The 20,213-nt window shown below is 40.1% G+C and overlaps 1 non-coding gene and 1 pseudogene across 1 annotated transcript; both read left to right on the top strand.

The window, feature by feature from the left end:
• Positions 1-3,167: 3,167 nt before the first annotated feature.
• On the top strand, positions 3,168-17,771 carry LOC124973052 (mothers against decapentaplegic homolog 1-like; annotated as a pseudogene).
• LOC124973089 (small nucleolar RNA SNORA33) lies at positions 14,765-14,894 on the top strand. The gene has a single exon (XR_007106614.1). It is a non-coding gene; the product is annotated as a small nucleolar RNA SNORA33 (small nucleolar RNA).
• Positions 17,772-20,213: the final 2,442 nt, after the last annotated feature.

Raw genomic sequence — 20,213 nt, 5'->3', positions numbered from 1 at the left:
TTTCTCCCTTCTCACAATGGCATGTGAGTGTGGTTGCTCAATTTAAAAAGATGACATTACATGAAAAGGCAGATAGTTCAACTCACAACTCAGCCACCTGGGCTTTTACTTATGAGAGCTTGTACCTTTATGTTGGTGCAGAACACATTGAGCAAAACTACTTCTAATTTTTGGTTTTGATATTTTCCTTTGCTGGTGATGTGCAGTAGGATACATTGCTGGTGCTGGACAGGGCATAGAGCCTCAGCTCCCAGTTGGTCACATGGTCATGGGGGAGACACTGTAACACTCTGCAGGGTCTGTGTTGCTGAGCTAGGATGTTAGGTTAGGTTAGGATATTAAATGCATTTCCAAACCTAAGGGTTGATGGTCTCTGTGTGCATGTGGAGGGTAGGGAGAAATGTTGACTTTTCCATAAAGCTTGAGTGCTGGAAGCTCAGGATCTGATTGTTGACATTGTAAATGAGATTGCAGCCTGTGTTCATTAGAAGTATTTTGAAAATTTGGGATTAATTAGCATTAATTGTAAAAATTAAAATGAGGTATGTGTTTACATATGTCACAATTTCTCTTTATTCAGACATTCATACCACACAGATGACGCCTCAGGAACTGTGCCTGCTTAAGGAAGCCTGGCATGTGTCTCCAGCAGTGTGCTTAGTTGAATAACAAAGGTGCATCTCACTTATAAGCCTGAGGGCACCAACAAAACTCTCTGTTCTCACACAGCTAGATTTGTGTATTCCAGCCTATATGGTAGTGTTCATGTGTATATATTTTGCTGTACCAAGAATTTAAATCAGTTTATAGGTAGGTAGGAGATAGAAGGTAGAAAAGTATTATTAATGAAGTAGACCAAGGAAAACAAATGGAAATAAAAGGTTGACTAAGGAAAGTGTGAAGATTTGGGCTCCTTACAGCTAATGGGCTATTGATAGATTCCTATGTGCAGTTGACCCTCTGCATTGACTGCTGATTGAAAAATTTTGAAAATACTTGTGTCTGCCCTGACTGTACGCTATGGTTGGGACACTGACTGATACTAAAGGTCTATGTGTTAAAGACTAGGTCCCCATATCACTCTTCTTGGGAAGTGCTAGAACCTTTAAGATGTGGGCCTAGTGGGATGACTTCAGGTCATTCAGGTCATTCCCCTTCCATGCCCTTCAAGGAGATCCTGGGATGTCTCTCTCCTCACTCACTCTGACTGGCTCCTCAGGTGGGCTCTGTTCTTCCCTGCACTTCCACCTCAACAAATCTAACACTTGTTAGATCCTGGTGTTGACTAGTTTGAACAGCCACAGACTCACCTCTCCTCACTTGGTGTGATCCAGTGTCCATGGCTTGGAAGCTCTTCCCTGTATTTGGAAGGTAGACTGAGAAACCTTGCTGCTTGCCCATTCCTTCCTCATAATCTTGATTGCCCTCCTGTGACCCTTAGCCTGAAGTCAGACTTCAAAGCTTCAGTGCAGTTCTGAGGTCATCAAACTGCTATAGGCCAGAAGTAACCATAAACTTCCTCCATAAAAGAGAGTCTGGAAATGTGTTCCCTGGACTAAATAAAAAGATTTAGGTCAAAAATGGACTGGCAGTTTTTCCCCCAGCTCTTTAAATGGTACATTTATGCTCTGGAATCTGAGCAAGTGTTCTGAATGGAAGCTCACATTTATTTTCTGCCACAGCACTGCCGCAGGCTAGGGCAACTCTGCAGGAGATGCTGCAATTCTGAGTTCACTCTCACAGGAAGCCACCCATATCTTAGGAGGTTGCAGCCTGGTGCCTGTAGTCAACGATAACTTCACTGCTTACTGTCTGCCCACATCTCTGGAGATGCACTTGGAATAAGGCAAAAGAAGAGTACATCTTTATGAGGGGTGTATGGGCAGCTTCTTCTAAATTAAAAATAAATGTACATGGATGCATGCATATAATACATATGTACATGTATGTGTGTGTGTGGATGGTGGTATAGTGGAGGTATATATATATATCTCCATAACAGTGAAACTGGCCTTGTATAGTTGTTTATATTTCTCTATCATCATAAAGGATATATGTCCTATCTCACTCCATATTTATTCCATATAAATATATGTGTGTGTGCCTGTGTATACACACACATATATGCAGACATATACACACGTGTCCTGTTTCAGTATCATCATTGATACATGTGTGTGTGGGGGGACACATATAGTAATGCCTTCTTGAAACACCAAGTGATTAAAACAGGTCATATATGTAGACAGACAGTTGTAGCAGTCAATGATATTTCTTCTGTGAGCACCTGGAACTTTCCCCAGTGGATGGTGGTATAGTGGATAGACTTTTCATTTAAGATAGTCAAGTTAGAATATGGCTGGGGATAAATGTTTTTGGAATGTAAACCCTGTGGCTATGAACTAGAAAAAAGTACAGCTAATTTTAAAGTGAGGTATTAAAAGGCAAATGATTGGGCAGTCCTTGAGGCCAGCTAGAAGGAGAGGTCCCTGGCCAAATCTGAGATGGTTTGATCAGCAGAATAATTAACAACAGAGTAGATCACTGGTAGTAACTGGAAGAGGAATCCAAGGACCCTGCTGATGTAAATTAGTGGGGGAGCTTTTGTGTAGTAGAGGGCAGATTGCCAGCTGTGAATGTGGAATAACGTTCTTGAAGAAATTCAGGACAGATGAGGCCAGTAAATGGAGATACTATTTCCATTTAGTAGTAGGGTGTTTCAACACTCCATTCCTTTTTTAAAGGGGATTCTTAAAATTCAAATTAACCAGTGGATCAGCTTTTCCTAAAAGGGAAGTCTCATTCTTTGAAGTTACCAGGTAGGAGTGACCCCATGGCACTGAGATAATAGTACTCTAAGAAGCTGGAGATAGTTCCAGAAAAGTCATCATCCTCATATGCCTGTTTCCCATAAGAGAGGAATAGCTTCAAAGCAGAAAAAATTAGTATGAGGAAGGTGTTCCACACCCTTTCTTCCTTACTGGTTCTAATCTGAGTCATGCCAAGTTGGCAAATCCTGGTTCTTTAGGTTAGTTAATCTCTCACCCAGGAACTAAGAATTGCACACAGAAAGTGCTTCAGCACTTTTTTGGGGGGTAGTCTGGATGCTTCTTCTTTCCTTTCCCCGCCATAGAAAACAGATATATTGCCAAAATGATAGGAGTAGCATGGGGGAGGGTCACCCAGGTAAGCTGCAGCATCACCCTTCAGGATTGTAGCAGGAAGAGGTGCCTGGCCTGTTAGCCCAGTAGACCTTGCATCCATGTGTCCTTCTCTAGCACACTCTTACTTCTTCCCAAGCTGGCAGCTCTTCCAGACCCATCTCTTTCCTGAATTTCATCCATCATTGCTAGTATTTAGGATAACCACATTATTTATTGACCAAGCTGGGGCACTTTTGGGATTGACAATGGTCCTCTACAGATAACAGGTACAGAATGGGACTGCTTCAGACAAACATCCTATTTAAAAATGTCTTCATATGGCACAAATCAGGTTTCTATAATGATTCATGTATCGTGGGGCATCAAGGAGATATGTACTTGTTGTCATGGAATTTATTAACCTAGAGTGGACTTTTTCCTTTAAATAAGTGGCCTTAACTTTAATTTGTCCAGAAACATTCTGGAATTTATTATGTTTATTCATGATTTAAACAGACCACAAAGAATATAGCAGTGCTGAGACCCCCAGACAAGGTTCCTCAACTTAGGCTCCTGGGTCTCCTGGTGACTCCTGATAAGCACCCATCACCTTCCCCTGAAGCCTGGTCTGACCTTCCTGTATGACCTCGGGAGGAAGTCAGCCCGTTGAGCACCCCAGTCTGTGGCATGGTGTCCTGTGCTCAGTGTGCTTTGGGTTGGTAGGTAATACTTGTGGTAGCAGCAACATCAATGTGTCCTTGTGGCACTTAGTCATCCCCTGAACATCAAGTTGGTACATTGTCTCCTCACTTCTAAATAGGTTTCCTAGTCTTTAGGGTATAGTTTTATATTTAACTCTGCCTTTTCTGAGAAATTTATAACTTTGTAATGAATAGTATGTGACATTAAATCACATTCATACTAGGGTGCCAACACCCACCCAGCCCCACACTGTAAAAATACTCAACTATGGAATGGGTAGGTACACCTCCATCCTAAAGTCAGCATCATTTTTTATGGGTGAAACACTACATCATCAAGACAAGTCAGGGATGTTTGCTTTTTGCTCTTTTTTAACATTCTCCTCTCATGATTAGCCAATGCAATTAGACAAGAGCAAACAGTAGAAAGGAAAAAAAATCAGCTGTCCAGTGTCAGTGATGTGATTATACACCCAAACATCTCTATAAAAGTCATTGATAAAACTAACTCAGCAAGATAATCCAGACAGATAGTAGACTATAAAGGTAACATGAAAATGTCAAAAATAGCAGAAAATATAAAATGCTTAGTGAATTTAACAAGTAGTGAACACATCCTATATGTGGTACGATGGACTGCATTGTTTAGTCCTCCAGAATCCACGCTGAAGCCCATATCCCAAGTGCCATGTAAGGTGACTGTTTTTAGAGATAGGGTCTTTAAGGAAGATTAAGGAAAATTGAGGACATGAGGGGAAAGTTGTAATGCAATCTGTCTAATCTCCTTATAAGAAGGAAAAAGGGCCTTTGCATGCAGCCTGAGAAGATGACCATCAGCAAGCCAAGCAGAGAGACCTCAGGTGACACCAGCTTGCCAACACCTTCATCTTAGACTTTCAGTCTCCAGAACAGTGAGAAAATAAGTTTGTTGTTGAAGACTCCAAAATGTGGTGCTTTTGTGACAGTAGCCTTAGCAAACTAATACAGATGGTACCTATAGAACAGAAAAGGCACAGCAGTAGACTCCAGCAGACCTTCCTAGGTCTTGAGTAGGCCTTCACTAACCTCAAGATGTTGATTTTTACTGCCAAGTTATGAACATGATGTGATCCCAGTAAAAGTACACAATGACCTCCTTTTCAGGACGTATACAATGTGATAATGAAAGTGATGGGGAAAAATAAGCATACAAATAAAACACTGTCTGGAACCATGAGAGGGCTAGCCCTGTCAGAGACCAGAACTGCTGTGATTTAGATAGCGGTACTGGGTGCAGACAAAAAAAGAATGAAACAAAAGGAAGTGTCTTGAGATGCACCCAAATGTGGAGATTTTTATGAGAAAAGTGGTATCTCCAATTAGTAGGTCAAAGATGAACCCTTGATGAATGGTGTTGACTAATGATTTATAAAAAGGTAAAATTAGATTCTTCATAAGTAAAATCAAACTCCATACACACCAGAAGATAAATGCCTGAAGCTTATGTGTTTTGAAGAATGAATAAATGGATTCCTCCCTGTAGTATGGGTATACATGACTGTATATCCTGCAGACATCCACGTGCAATGCAGTGTCCATATGTGGCTAGCAAAAATAATAGCATATAAGAAAAGTCAAGAGACCTGTGACAGGCATGTGAAATTCCTGGAACATATGATACTAGCTAATATGGCAATCTCTAGTGCATGGATACATGTTTTTAAATGAAGGGTGAAAAAATCAAAACAGGCAGAAAAGCATAAGCAGACACCTGACAGAAGATATTAAGACACTGAAGTACATGAAGAAATGATAGTTATTTACAATAGGAAAAGTAAATTAAAATTGCTCCTAGAAAATATTTTTCACTCACTAGATTGTCAAAAAACATCCAAAATTTGACAAAGTCTCTAGAGAATGGTGGGGAAGGGTGCTCATGTTTTACTGGTGGCAGTGGGATGTGACAGCTCCGGTAAGGGGTGCTCAGCAGTCACATCACACGTGTTCATTTACCCTTCACCCAGAACCCCCATCTTGGGAATTCAGCAACACATATATATGCACAGTCAGTGAGCTGTATAGGTAATGGTAAGATAACATGAACTACTTCAACACCAGGACATGGATGTGTTCAGTCAATTGATGTTGCTGACTTCAGAAACAAATGAGTAAGAGCTCTATAACATGAAGTCATTACTAGGGTGTAGAAAAAGCAAAGTGCATAAGAACAGAGTAGGCTACCTTTCTTTGTTACTGTTAAAGAAGAAATAAAAAAAAAATCAAGCATTTATCTGCTTCCCTCTACCTCCAAGAAGAAATGCAGGAAAGAATAACCTGAAAGAAATGTTGGCTATCCTGTGAGGAGGTTAGAATGGAGGACTGAGCAAAAGACACAGGCTAGCAAATATATTATTTTGACTTTCAGAATCATGTTAACATTGTATGTATTTAAAAACTAAAATTGAATGTACATTGTAGAAAAAAACTCCTAAAACAGCAATAAACATATTCAAATAAATAAACTTATCAAAAGAGAAAGAATATTTCAATTTAATAAAATAACACTGGGAGTGCATGAGTACACTGTGAATGAATTGTATGTATTAAAACAATTAAGAAAATAAGCCCTAAATTCATCTTTGGGTTATTTATAAGATAGTATAAATATAATGGGGGCAGGACTGGGGATGTAGCTCAGTTGGTAGAGTGTTTGCCTCACAAACATAAGGCCCTGGGTTCAATCCCTAGCACTGCCAAAAATTAAAAAAAGAGATAGTATAAATATAATGGTTCTGAAAACTTTTCAAGTATATTTTAGAATTGAGGACGATTGTTGAGGATCTAAAGATGTTCCTCAATGACTTTGGTGGTCCTGGGTCTTGCAAATGACGTATGGCTGCTGATATGAACTAAGGAAGGACAAATAAAATCCCCATGTGGTTGAATTGGATTTGGAGCTAACAGGATAAATTTGGAATTCATGACACACACTTCTAGAATCTGTGTGACTTTAGTAGATCTACAGAACACAGAACACAGATTTTGGTTTCTAAATCTCATTCCTAACTGAAAGGGACTGGGAATTCCAGAGCTAGAGAGATGGCAAGAATTAAGCATGGGATGTCTTATTCCAGAAATAAAATTAATACTCAAAAAGTTATGGCATGCTAAAAGTACATAGAAACTAGCTCAAGTGGGCTCCTGATGGCAATTCTCAGATGGTATGAACATCAAAATAGATAAGAACAGTGATAGTATAGCCCATTGACTAAGAATCCATGACTCCATATGGATGATTGACTGTCATAAATGGGCAGATAAATGGAGGAGAAGGGAAAGTGCTTATGTTAGAATTCTGACAAGGGGTAACAATTAAAATATCCCTGTTTTGCAGTCATCGTAGCAAAAATTGATTCAAGCAAAAATGATGCTTCACATGGGGTAAAGTTTGATAAGAAATGGTATTCACATAGTCTTAAGGTATTTCCCACTGATTTTTATTAATTACAAAAGGAGGAATTGTAACTCTAGACAGTGGATGAGTTGGACAACACATTAACCAAATGGAGAGATGAACAGAATTGGTCACACACAGAAGCGGTGGACTTCTGGAGGTTGACCCTCAGGAGAGAGGAATGTTACCTCCCTTCAACCAAAAACCTGTGAGTTTAATCATCAGGAAATAAAACAGAGATCCTAATGGAGAGACAGTCTATAAAAACCTCAAATGTCAGAATCAAACTTAAAACAGCTATTTTGTTAACCCTACATGTGGAGGATCACATTTTTTTTTAGAAATGGAGGAAATCTGGGTTACCTGCTCTGAGATGACTCAGGAGGAGAGTGGATGTTCATGTGCATGTGAATGGGGAGAGGGGAAGAGGGTAGAGTAGCTGATGTTAGAAATTGTTGAGGATCTAAAGGATCTATAGTTCTTTACAACATTCTTGTGATTTTTCTGTAAATTTGAAATTATTTCAAAATAAGTTACATAAAGGAATGATCCTAGTATCTTTATTATAATTACTCCAAACTAGAAATAATTAATTGGCAGAAGATAAGATTGTATCATCAAATAAATTGCAGTACATACACATGAGAAAATGGAACACAACCTTAGATGGATCTCACAGGCAAAGAAGCCAGTGCAGGGTTGTGTGTTCTGTTTATGTGAAGATCTGTGCATCTCACTATAGATATCTAGTAATTCAGTATTCAGAGTTTATTAAAAGCTGCCTCCACCAGCAATGACAAAATCATTTAACAGTCAGAGGTGAGGACCTAGGAGTGGAGTTCAATGGCTGACCATGTGCTTATCAAGTGCAAGGCCCTGGGTCCAATCCCCAGCACTACACCAAAAGAAAACAGGTGAGTGAAAAGGTACCTTCCTTGTCAAGTTCATCTGCAGCATGCTGCTTTGCTGTCCTTGGTGTCTCACTTCCCAGGTCATCTTCAAAAACTGATTGAGCTCATCTGTGGCTGAGCAGATCACCACACATCAGGTTACTGCAGGAGCAGAAATACATTCTCCTTTGCTGTGGCAAAGGTTAATTTTTCCCCCCGGCTGCCCTGCCTGCAGGCAGTAGTAACAGGAAGTTCTCAAACACTCCTGAGCAAAATAAGAGCTGATAAAATAGGCTGGCAGGGTTGTCCTCTGAAAGGTAGAGGAGACAGAGATTGACTCATGTTGCCACCTGTTTCTGCATTTGTGGAAGGTGGTTTAGGGGGTTAGGGTGACTTGGAGTGAAAATTGTAAAAACTGTAGCTAGATGATAATTTAATTTAAAGTCATTGGACTTTTTCACAGCTTGTAAGGTTTCTATTGGCATTTCAGAAGCCTTTATAAGTAATTTTTTGACAATATAAAGTAGTTTGCACTTCAGGTGATGTTGAAAGGTAGAAGGAGAAAAGAATTAGTTTTTTAATGACTTGGTTTGGGCAGATTCCATCATAGTGCTGAAAAAAAAAAAACAATATGCTCAAAAGCTTTATTTCTGAAGGGCCAGATAATAGGGAAATCAACAAATGTACAGGATTATATAGGAACATAAGATACAGCATAAGGAATTTAATACTTAATATTTTTCAGCTCATAAATATGTGATAATCTAAGTATTAAGAGCTTATTTTACTCCAAAACAAAATAAATCATGAGATTCCCTGGAAACTCCTCAGAAGTAAACCTGATTCCTAATGCCACAAAATATTGTTTCTTTAAGGAAATGCATTGAGTTTTAACTACTAACAATAATCAATTTTAAATTTTATTTCTTTGCTCCTGCAGTTTGAAAATGGGTTTTTTTCCTCTTCACTGAGGCTACAAGAGCAGGAAGGCCTCCAAAGGCCTTTGCATTAGGAGAAGCCATCTGGTGACCCTGGTGGGAAACTTGGGGTGGAACCTGGTCAGGGCTCTGTAACTGACTATTGCCCAGCCTTTCCCTTCTAGAATGGCTATATTGGTGGCTTTGCCTGGAGTTTTCTAGAATTTGATAAGCATGCTGATTTTCAGCTCATTAGGTTCCTAGTGTTATATGGAGCTTTTAGGAGGGACAGTAGTTGTTTTTGCTTCTCTCAGGTGCCTACATTTTGGGTCTTCATGTCTTGAGTTTTTAGTTAGCAGAATGTAGTTTTCATCCTGTATCCTCCTTGGCCTATTAGCGGGTGCCAAGTATTATTGGTAAATTCACTAAATGCCTCAGAAGTGTTCATGGATGACTGCCACTGGGACAGGACAGCGTGAGTTGTGCCCCATAGAGCATAACCTCTGTGCGATCAGTGTCTTCACCAGCCTCTGGATGTTTTCTTTCTCACTACGTCGACTTCCTCAGCTTTATTTACTCTGCTTTTCATTTTAAAGCAAATTTGTGTGTCATTTAAAACATTCATGGTGAATAATTCATATCATTCAATAAACACTAAAATATTATCAGCTGCATTGTGAAGTGGACTTAACAGTGGTGACATTCTTAATTGTGCTTGATATTTTTAGTGGGTGGAAAAATTAAAAATGAGAATCTTAACAATTTTTAACCTAAAGGAATGTATTTTGCAAACTTTCCTTGGGCATTTTGTCCATGATGTAGATCTCAGGCATGTCATCTGTGGGTCTAAAGAGAAAGTATAAAATGGATTTTCATTTGAATGGTGCTTTTGAGTTGGCAGCAGGGCTGGGTTCAGATCATTTGTTGTCACTTACAGATAATGTTACAGCTTTCTAGTGAGGGGCTTATTGATCTTTGCTATTCTCATTTTTATTTCTCTTCTTTTCCTCTCCATTTCCAGTTCTTCCTCCAGTGCTGGCTCCAAGACACAGTGAATACAGTCCTGAGCACAGCCTCCTAGTTCAGTTCTGGAACTTGGGACAGGAGGAGCCTCACATGCCACTCAATACCACTTTTCCAGATTCTTTCTAGCAGCCCACCAGCCACCTTTTCCTGCACTCTCCCAACAGCAGTTACCTGGATTCTCCGGGAAGCAGCAGCAACACCTATCACTCTCCAACCAGCTCAGACCCAGGCAAACTTTATCAGATGCCAGGTAGGATGGAGTGGCCCCAGGGAGATGGGCCACCTGGCAGGGAGGAGGCCTCACCCAGCATCTGGGCCCAAGCTTGAGTGCTTCCTGTGCCACTCACAGAGGAAGGAGGCTCCAGCCAAGGAAACAAATGTCTTGCTTCATTTATCAGGCACAGATGCTCAGATCAACTGTTTTTCACTTGTTTGAATCACATTGTTGCCCTGGTTTGCCACATAGTGATGAGCTCTTCAGGAGAGTACATACATAGATTCCAAAACAGAATATTTTATTTTATTTATTTATTTATTTATTTTTTTTTTAGAGTGGAAAATGCAGCTTTATTAAAGAAAAGGAAAAGCAGACTTCTCCCGGGTGGAAGAAGGGGACCCAAAGGCGGAATCCGTGGGATGAGCAAATCTCGTTCTTTTTATGGGTTTCATTCTCCCATTCTTTCCCCTTATCTCTTCCCTTCCTGCCTGCGGGATTAGGCCTGGTTTTGAAATGTAAAAAGCGAAAAGTGGATGGGGCAGAGGGAGGGTCAAGGTGTCTCAGACAGGCAAGGGCCCAGGGGGCATTGATTAGCACCTTCTTGCCTGCAGTCTCTGGCAAGGGCAGGTAAATTTGGTTATCAATGGGTTCTGCATGTCCTTGATATTCCATTCTCCCATGGCAGTCTCCAACTTCCAGAGGCGGATGGCTTGATGGCCTCTATTTTCTCGATCTGACCCGATTTCCTATTTCTACACTAACTACCTGTCCTTAATTCTGGCTTCATTCCCCCCTCTAATTTTAGGAACTCCATGCTGCTGGGGAAGGGGGTCGATGACCGCTCTGACTTCTTCGAGCTGAAAGTGGACGGCGAGGGGCAAGCAGCTTGGAGTTCCTTTTTAGAAATCGGGTCGATCAAGGGGTCCACGGTAAAAGTCTGGTTGAAGAGTAATAGGCTGGAGGGTCATTTGAGAGATGGGCGGTCTATAAGAGAAACAAGAAGTCATGAGTACCGGGATAAGATTAATGCAACAGTAAATGCCACAGCATAGGAACACGCCAATGAGTATGATGATGATTATAGAGACTAATAATGTTTTCCACCAGGAGGTACCAGAGAACCAGGAACTAAGAATTTGTTCCCATATTAGGTTGGTTGTTCCTTGTTGCAAAGTTTCTTTTATAAGACTGTAAAGAGGCTTAGCTAATTCTCCATACCCAGGAATCCAAAGTCTGCAGTATCCAGTTATTCCTAGGAAGCCTCTGAGTTGCCTTAGGGTCTGAGGCAGAAGATATTGTCCTATGGGAGCTATTCTTTCCTGTCCTAATTTGCGGACTCCTTGGGATAGTTGTAATCCTAAATATTGGACCTGTTGCTGACATAATTGAGCTTTCTTTTTTGAGACTTTATAACCCTGATTGGCTAAGAAGTTTAAGAGTTCTGTAGTAGCTTTTTGACATTCCTCCTGGGTGGAGGCGCATAACAGGATGTCATCCACATATTGGAGAACAATTGCAGTTGTCTTATCTTTGAATTCTGCTAAGTCCTTAGCTAGAGTTTGTCCAAATAGGTGGGGGCTATCTCTAAATCCTTGGGGGAGTACTGACCAGGTTAGTTGAGATCCACTATCTGGTTCCTCAAAGGCAAACAGATACTGAGACTGAGAATCCAGAGGTATGCAAAAGAAGGCATCTTTTAAATCTAACACAGTAAACCAAGTGGCAGTTGCTGGAATCTCAGATAGCAGAGTATATGGATTAGGAACTACTGGGTGGAGGGGAACAACTGCTTCATTAATTATTCTGAGGTCTTGGACTAAACACCATTCCCCATTTGATTTTTGAACTCCCAAAATTGGTGTATTGCATGGGCTGTTACAAGGTACTAAAAGTTTCTGCTGTTTGAGGTTCTGGATGATTTTTAATAAGCCCTTTTTTGCTTCTGGGCGTAGCGGGTATTTTCTCTGATGTGGAAAGACAGAGGGATCCTTTAAGACTATTTTAACTGGGATTGCTCTTTTTGCCCGTCCAATCTTGCCTTCAGTGGCCCATACTTCAGGGTTTATATCACATTCTAGTAGAGGTAAACATAATGATCCTTGTGGTCCCAAATTCATTGTAATGGAAGTCTGAAGTTTTGAAAGTAAATCCCTTCCCAATAGAGGGGTAGGGCATTCTGGCACTATCAGGAATGCATGAGAAAACATCATCCCATCCCACTCACAACTCAGTGGGGGAGTAAACTTTCTGGTAATAGGCCGTCCAGACACCCCTTGCACCGTTATAGTATTAGAGGAGAGAGGTCCAGGATAAGAGGTGAGCACTGAAAAACTAGCGCCAGTATCTAAGAGGAAGTTGACCTCTTGGCTCCCTACGGAGAAGCATACCCGGGGCTCATGCGTAGTGATAGGAGTTACGGGAGCCATTAGAATTGGCCCCGGGCCCCGGCAGGCCTGTGTGGAAGAGTCTGGCCTCAAGGACCTACGCCCCTGAGGACAGTCACTTTTCCAGTGGTTGCCTTGACACTTGGGGCAGGGCTTTGGTGGTGGCCGTTTGGCTTGGGGACATTCCTGTCTGAAATGTCCCTCCTTTCCACAACGGAAACAAATCCCTTTTGTGGCCTGAGGTACATTCCGTTTTCTTTCTTCGTCACCTGGGAAGCTAACTCCTCTTAGGGCTAAGACCAGCGCTTCAGTTTTTCTTCTGTCTCTACACTCTTTTTCCTTCTTTTCCTCTACATCTCGATTATAAAAAAACGGAAGTTGCAAGTCGGAGGATATCATCTAAGGATTGATCAGGGCCATATGCCAATTTTTGTAATTTCCTCCGAATGTCTGGGGCCGACTGAATGATAAATTTGTCCTTTAAAAGTAAATGGCCCTCTGTGGATTCAGGATCCACGGTGGTGTGTTTTCTCATTGCCTCCCTGAGTTTCTCCATGAAAATAGCCGGGCTTTCTTCGGGACCTTGTGTAATTTCAGAAACCTTAGAATAGTTAATAGGCTTCTGTTTGATTCTCCTAAGGGCCTCAAGGACTAACATCTGGAAGTGTCTGATCTTCCAAGCATCCTGTTCATCGTTTGGGTCCCAGTCGGGGTCATTTCTTGGAACTGCCTGTGCTCCCGATGGATAGTTGGGTTTAGATCTAGTTTGGGCTCCTGGGGCATGAGCAAGGTGTAGGTCATCCCCAAATTGTTCAGCTGCTTTCAGGGTGGCTTCCTTCTCATTGGAGGTTAAAGTCTGGTTAAGTAACAGGATAATATCTTTCCAGGTGAGGTCAAACACCTGGCATAGGTTTTGAAACACCTCAATATATTTATCTGGATCTTCTGAAAATTTCCCTAGGTCTGTTTTTATCTGTCTTAGGTCTTGGAGGGAGAAGGGGTTGTATACTTTAATTGGTCCAAATTCTCCTCCCGGCATCTCCTGGAGAGGTAGTACATTTGATCTGTCCATTGGGGCAGATGGAGAAGGACCAGGGTATGGAGGACAGGAGGCCTGCTGATGGACTTTAGCAGAAAATTCCTTTCCCTCAGTAGGTGACTCTTTAAGGTTTTCTTCCTTTAGAGTAGTGGTTCTGGCTGAATCTATTTTACATTGTTGGCATAATTTGGGGTCTTCCCTTAGAATAAAGAAGATCTGAACATAAGGTACCTCACACCATTTTCCTTCCCTTTTGCCAAATCTATCAAGCTGTAAAATGGTATTAAAATTTGTACTTCCCTCTGGCGGCCAAGATTCTCCATCAGAGAGTTTGTATTGAGGCCAGACCTGGCGGCAGAAGAAAATGAGGCGCTTTTTCTTGAGTGTCTGTGGGTCAAATTTGTCCCAGTTTTTCAGTATGCAGGCTAGTGGTGAACCTGGCAGTACTGTTGAGAGTGAAGCTCCCATCTCAGCGTAGATCTCGCTGGGACCTCCAAATCTGATACCGCTGTTTACCGGTGACGAGTCCTGCTTCCTCAGGTGTTGAAGTATAACGCCGGAGAAGCACACCGAGGCAAATGTAGAGTGGAAAATGCAGCTTTATTAAAGAAAAGGAAAAGCAGACTTCTCCCGGGTGGAAGAAGGGGACCCAAAGGCAGAATCCCCAAAACAGAATATATTAGAATTAAAACTGTGATAAACTGATTTACTTCCAATTTTTTAGGAATTTTAAAACTAGTGCTTATTTAAATAGTAGGGAGAAGGTAATCCTAACAGGTTTCTCAAAGTGATGGAAAATTAACAGTTTTAAATCCTTAGGCTTTAATGAAACTTGACTGGCAAATTCCTAAAAGCCCAAGAGATTCTCCAACCTCCCTTCTTAATCATTCTCTTGTAGCTTTCAGATGTTTTCCATCTAGTACTTGAAACTGAAATGCGTAGGTCCTCTTCAGGCAGACAGTATGGGAGTGGGCTGAAGTGCCATTCTAATTGTTTTTTAAAATGGCATGGTCCAAGCCACATTGTGACTCTGCTTACCTGGATGTGTTTCTGCAGATTTTTAGAAAAAGCTGCCAGTACTAATGCCATGTTGTAAGCCTTAAGGACCCTGAAGTCACTAAGGTTCCCAGAAATGGCTGCAGCAGATATTAGTGATGGAAAGAATGTTCCATAAGACTTTTAGGTATTAAGATTTCTGGGGGCTGGGGTTGTGGCTCAGTGGCAGAATGCTTGCCTAGCATGTGTGAGGTACTGGGTTTGATCCTTGGCACCACATAAAAATATATAAAGTAAAGGAATCATGTTTGCCTGCAACTAAAAAAGTATTTTAAAAAAGACTTCTGTATAATTAGTGCTAAAAACTTGGGTGAAACTTCCAAATGTTAATAAGAAACTGCATATAATGTTGAATCACATATGATGAATGAAGGAAGAAATGAAGAAATGTATGAATGAATGAATCAATGAATGATGTGATCCTGGATGGGCTGACAACTCCTGTTATAGGCATCTAGTGGTTGCTTTTCCTCCTACTGAACTGTCACTAAAAATGGAGGAGTTTCTCAGATGCTAATAATCTTCATAAATTGTCTGTAGTATCTAGTCTTTTCATATGAAGGTTAATTGGCAACTTGAAGTCTTAGTCTTGGCACAGAAGAAAATATGTGCTTTACGCATGTGATTTCTTTTAAATTTCATAGCTGATACTCCCCTACCTGCTTACTTGCCTCATGAGGACCCTGTGACCCAGGATGGCTCTCAATCAATGGACACAAATATGATAGCACATTCACTGTGTTCAGAAATTAACAGAGGAGGTAAAATGAGTTGTTGCTTACTACCCTTGTAGAGTCTAAAGTCGATATGTCCAAACATGGCTTTCTCTCACAAATTTTATTAATCTTTAAAAAGGTAACTGCTAGAGAAATGTAGAGCACAGGGAGAGAAACCCGATGGAAAGCATACTGTGGATAACACATGTGTCTCTTATTTAATGAGTGGACACTGATTGTTTAACTAATGGAGGCCTGAGTGTGGCTGTTCACTTGTCTCTTCAGTTGTCATCATTTAGAACTGGTAGTGATATGCTGTAAATGGACAGAGGGGAGCTGAGCCACAATGGGCACAGCACCAGCAAAGCGGAGTTCCACAGTTGGTGTTCAAAATGGAGAGTTCACCTAATTAGCCTTCCAAAAGAATTCTTTTGCAGTTAGAATCTAGATTCTATTTTTTAGACCTTATTTATGACTTACTGAAACCGAAACTAAAAGCATTTGCTTCTTTCTTGCTGAATTTATTGTTAACTTTATTACCAAAAGAAACTGAGGCACATGTTTTTCCTCTTCTTACCCTGAAAAACTTAAGTGGAACCTGGACATTTCTTTCCTCCCTTGGTGAAGGGTGAGTCTCTACTTCCAGCTCTGTATTATTCATGGCAGTTACTAAGGGGATGGTGCCATCATTCTTCCAGGTAGACAGTGGCAAGCTGAGTAGGCTTAATAGAACGGAGCTCAGGTAAATAAGTGTGGGAGGACCCTGAGTGTCTGTCAGAAGCCACAGCCACACTGCCTCCTGGAGGGCTTCATTGGCACACCCACACACTCCCACATGCACAGGTTGTTCAATCTGTGTAACATTTACACAAATTGAAGGTAAAGTACAACTTGATTTCTAGATTTTAACTGAAGTCAAAATGCAACTGATTGCTTATTTCATTAGCACATTTTTAACTAAAATAGGAGATGCCTAAGACATTGTCAGAGTTGCATGTATTTTTTAAGTACTTAAAGTTTGATGATATCTGTGTAACACTATGATGACAACTGTGTGTTGCTGTTCATTTTCCAGACCCATACAAGGAACGATACCAAGAGTGAACTCTAAGAGCTAGGATTGTAGCTAAATGGTAGAGTGCTTGTCAAGATCACTCAAGGCTCTGGGTTCCATCTCCACTACCACACACAGCTCATATAAATTATTAACTCTAGGGTTTGGGGAATAATTATTTGTCAATGTAGATTCATAGGTTATAACAAATATACCCCTCAGTGGGGACCATGGATAGTATGGGAAGCAATGCATAGGGTCAGGGACATAGAGGAAATCTCTGGACCTTGCATGGAATTTTTCTGTGAACCTTAAATGTGCAATGTAATAAATTGGGATGTACAACTTTTAAGCAGTACATTTTTTGGATTTTTTTTTTTTTTACTGATTCTGTGTTTTATGATACCTGATCCTCTCTAGGACATTTTATTGAACATATAAGAATTCTGATTTGTTAATCAAAAACCACACACAGTTTTGGAATTTGGAAAATAGGATGGAAGGAGAGAGTGGACACAGTAGTACACACTAATAGGATCCTGTGACCCCTCTGCCCATTGTGGCTAATTTCAGGAAGTAGACACAGATTTAAGAATGTTCCTTTAAGAATTTTAAACTTTAAAAATTTTCCTCAATGGAGTAGTCTACAATCAGCTAATATTTTCACTAGGAAGGGATGTTGGCCTTTTCTTGTTGGCTTCTTTGGTGAGTTTCCTAGAGAAGAAGTCAGCAGACTTTTGCCCACATCCCACTGAATCTGCTCTTGTTTATAAATAAAAATTCAATGCATGTTAAAAATCAAGTAGCTTATTGCTAGTATTCAGCAAATGCTGTTGCTAGTCTTTCTTTCTGGTGGCAATTGTAGGAAATTTGTTTTCCTTTTAAAGTAGAATGTCTCATTTAGTAAGAAATACCTGCTTTAGACCTCAGAGAAAACCTGATTACATATGAGCACAGTCGCTGTTCCATGATCCTGAGCCAGTTTTCTGATACAGTTTCAGTATTTGAGAGCTCAAGGCACAAACTTTGGTTGATGGAACCTTTTCTGTTTTACAGATGTTCATTCAGTTGCTTACGAGGAACCAAAACACTGGTGGTTCCATTGTCTACTACAAGCTCAACAATCATGTGGGTGAAGCGTTTTATGCCTCCTCCACAAGTGTGTTGGTGGATGGTTTCACTGATCCTTCCCACAGTGAGAACCTTTTCGGCCTTGGGTAGCTCTCCAGTGTTAAACGGAATTCCACTATTGAAAATACCAGGAAACACATTGGAAAAGGTGAGTTTTCACTTGAATCCTTCAAATGCGTACCTTTCCCATCACAGTTCTCCCAGAGGAGACATGGTCATTTGTTTAGGTATCAAACACCAGATCATATTCAGCTACTGTAATTTGAAAATATTCCTAAAATTTGTATGAGCTGGAAGTTCTTCCATTTAAAGACTATGTGGTCTCCTGACTGCCATTCTGTTGATGTGAATTAGCCGAAATCATGACTTGCTATTTCAGGACACTATGCTATCTTGTTTTGCTATAGAATAAAATATCTTTTTAATAGATTCAATTATTTAGTGGTGATATGAGTGAGACATTTCTATAACTTTTACACGTATGATAAAATTAAGTGAATGACTGAGTGTGCAGCTATTATGGGGGCCTGATTTTCACTGTGGCATGAGGGACACACACAGAAACATGAAGGAGGGCAAGTGAAGACCCATGAACTAGGTGGTGTCATCAGTATACATAGTATCTTTAATACATATATGGAGATGCACACATGTGTTTATGTTCTAATTCATATGAAAATCTGTGGATACATGGTGTACACACATGTGGTTTCTGATGTATGTGACTAGAAGGACCAAGAAACAGACATCAAGTAGCAACAGTGCATCTACGACCCCAACTGTAAACTCCAGTGCCATTTTCCAAAGAACTGGGGCTCCTTGGAGAAATGACCAGCTTCCAGCCGGATGTGATGAGCCTGAAGCATCTTATTATTGCAGAAACTAAAGAACACTTGTGGGGCAAGTCAGAGGAGTCAACTTGAAGAGGTTTCTACCACACAACTCTCGGTGTGAACACAAAACATAGTTGTCCCTTGTCATATCTTGTTCAGGATCCTCAAGGATACTAAAACCCATGGGCACTCAATTCTCTTGGTGTAGCATTTGTTTATAACCTGCACAGTCCCCTCCTGTATACTTTAAATCAAATGCAGCTTAATGCTGTGTAAGTAGATAATATGCTGGGCTGCTCAAGAAATCATGACAAAAAAGGAATGTCTGTACATGTTCAGTATAGGAAGTTTTCTTTAAAATTTCTATCTGTGAATTCAGAACCTACAGATACCTAGGGCAAATATAATTAGATGCACTAGTGAATTTTAAACCACTCAAAAACAATATTGAAAAATTCTTGCTTGGGAAGTACATATTTAAGTATTTAAGGGTAAAGGACCATGATGCAATATTTCAGAAAGACAATATGTACATATGAGGATACCTGCCATTTCTCCATCTGTAGCTGAAGCAATCCTGTGTCAGTGTGTGTGGGGAGGGAGGTGCCAATGATAAAGGAAAGGGAGCAGATTGTCACAGTGGATTAGTCTGGGTGATGGATCTACAGTTGCTTTATTTTTTTCTTTGATAATTTCAGACTTTTCTATAAATTCGAAATTGTTTTCAGAACTAAATATTTAAAAATAATAATCTGAAATTTAAAACAGTGGACCAGATAGAAAGATTATTTAATGGATATTTAAAAGGCATTTGAGACAAAGATTTAACATTCTAGAGGCAGGGGAACCAAGCAATCCTTAAATAGGAACTGATACATATTTCCATAAGATGATTAAAATGGGGAAAAAAATCCCTAAACATTTTTAATTATGAAATGCTAGAAGTTAGTTTTATAACATACATAGCTAACTTTGTATGGTCTGTAAACCTTATAATTATTTTTAAACACATTCTGCATTTGGGATGGAAGGACTTAGTAGTGAAAAGCCATAGTACAATTTCCTATAAAATATTTGGAAGAAAATAAGAATTCTGGGAATGCCATTAATTAAAGTTGTTCCAGAAGCCCTGAGTAGTGTGCTCAGAATTTCAGATGCTGGAAGTCAGCCAAGATTATCATGACTTGCAGATGATATGATTGATTTAGATAACATTCATGAGATACACTCTTGAAGTAAAATTAGTAGGCCAAAAGCTCTTGATATGTTTTGTCCAATGATTTCCAGAAAGCCTGTATTAATTCACAGTCCTGTCAAAACCACACTAGCTTTCTCCCTTACCTGTGCCCATATCATGGATTAGCACTGTGTCTGTTCACAGGAAACTGATTACCTAGAAGCTCATGGAGAACCTGTTTTTTTAATTGTTAGATTCCCTTAATCTGGAAATATTTAGTTAAAATGTATAAGCGAGGGTAAAGTCCCAGTTCTACTAGTAACAGAAAAAATAAGTTTCTTGAAAATAATGTAAACTGTACTATTATATAAAGATAGTAAAGCTTTATCAAGAGAGAAAGAAAATTCAAACAAGCAGGTAGTCTGTTTTTCTTAAAGGGAAGGCTTAATATTGTGAAAGCATTTTAGGGTATTTTCTTTTCCTACCTTAAATTGTA

The sequence above is a fragment of the Sciurus carolinensis genome (genome assembly GCF_902686445.1).
Source record: "Sciurus carolinensis chromosome 14 unlocalized genomic scaffold, mSciCar1.2 SUPER_4_x, whole genome shotgun sequence".
NCBI classification, from domain to species: domain Eukaryota; kingdom Metazoa; phylum Chordata; class Mammalia; order Rodentia; family Sciuridae; genus Sciurus; species Sciurus carolinensis.
The sequence above is the reverse complement of the archived record's forward strand: the minus strand, read 5'-3'. Positions and strand labels throughout refer to the sequence as shown.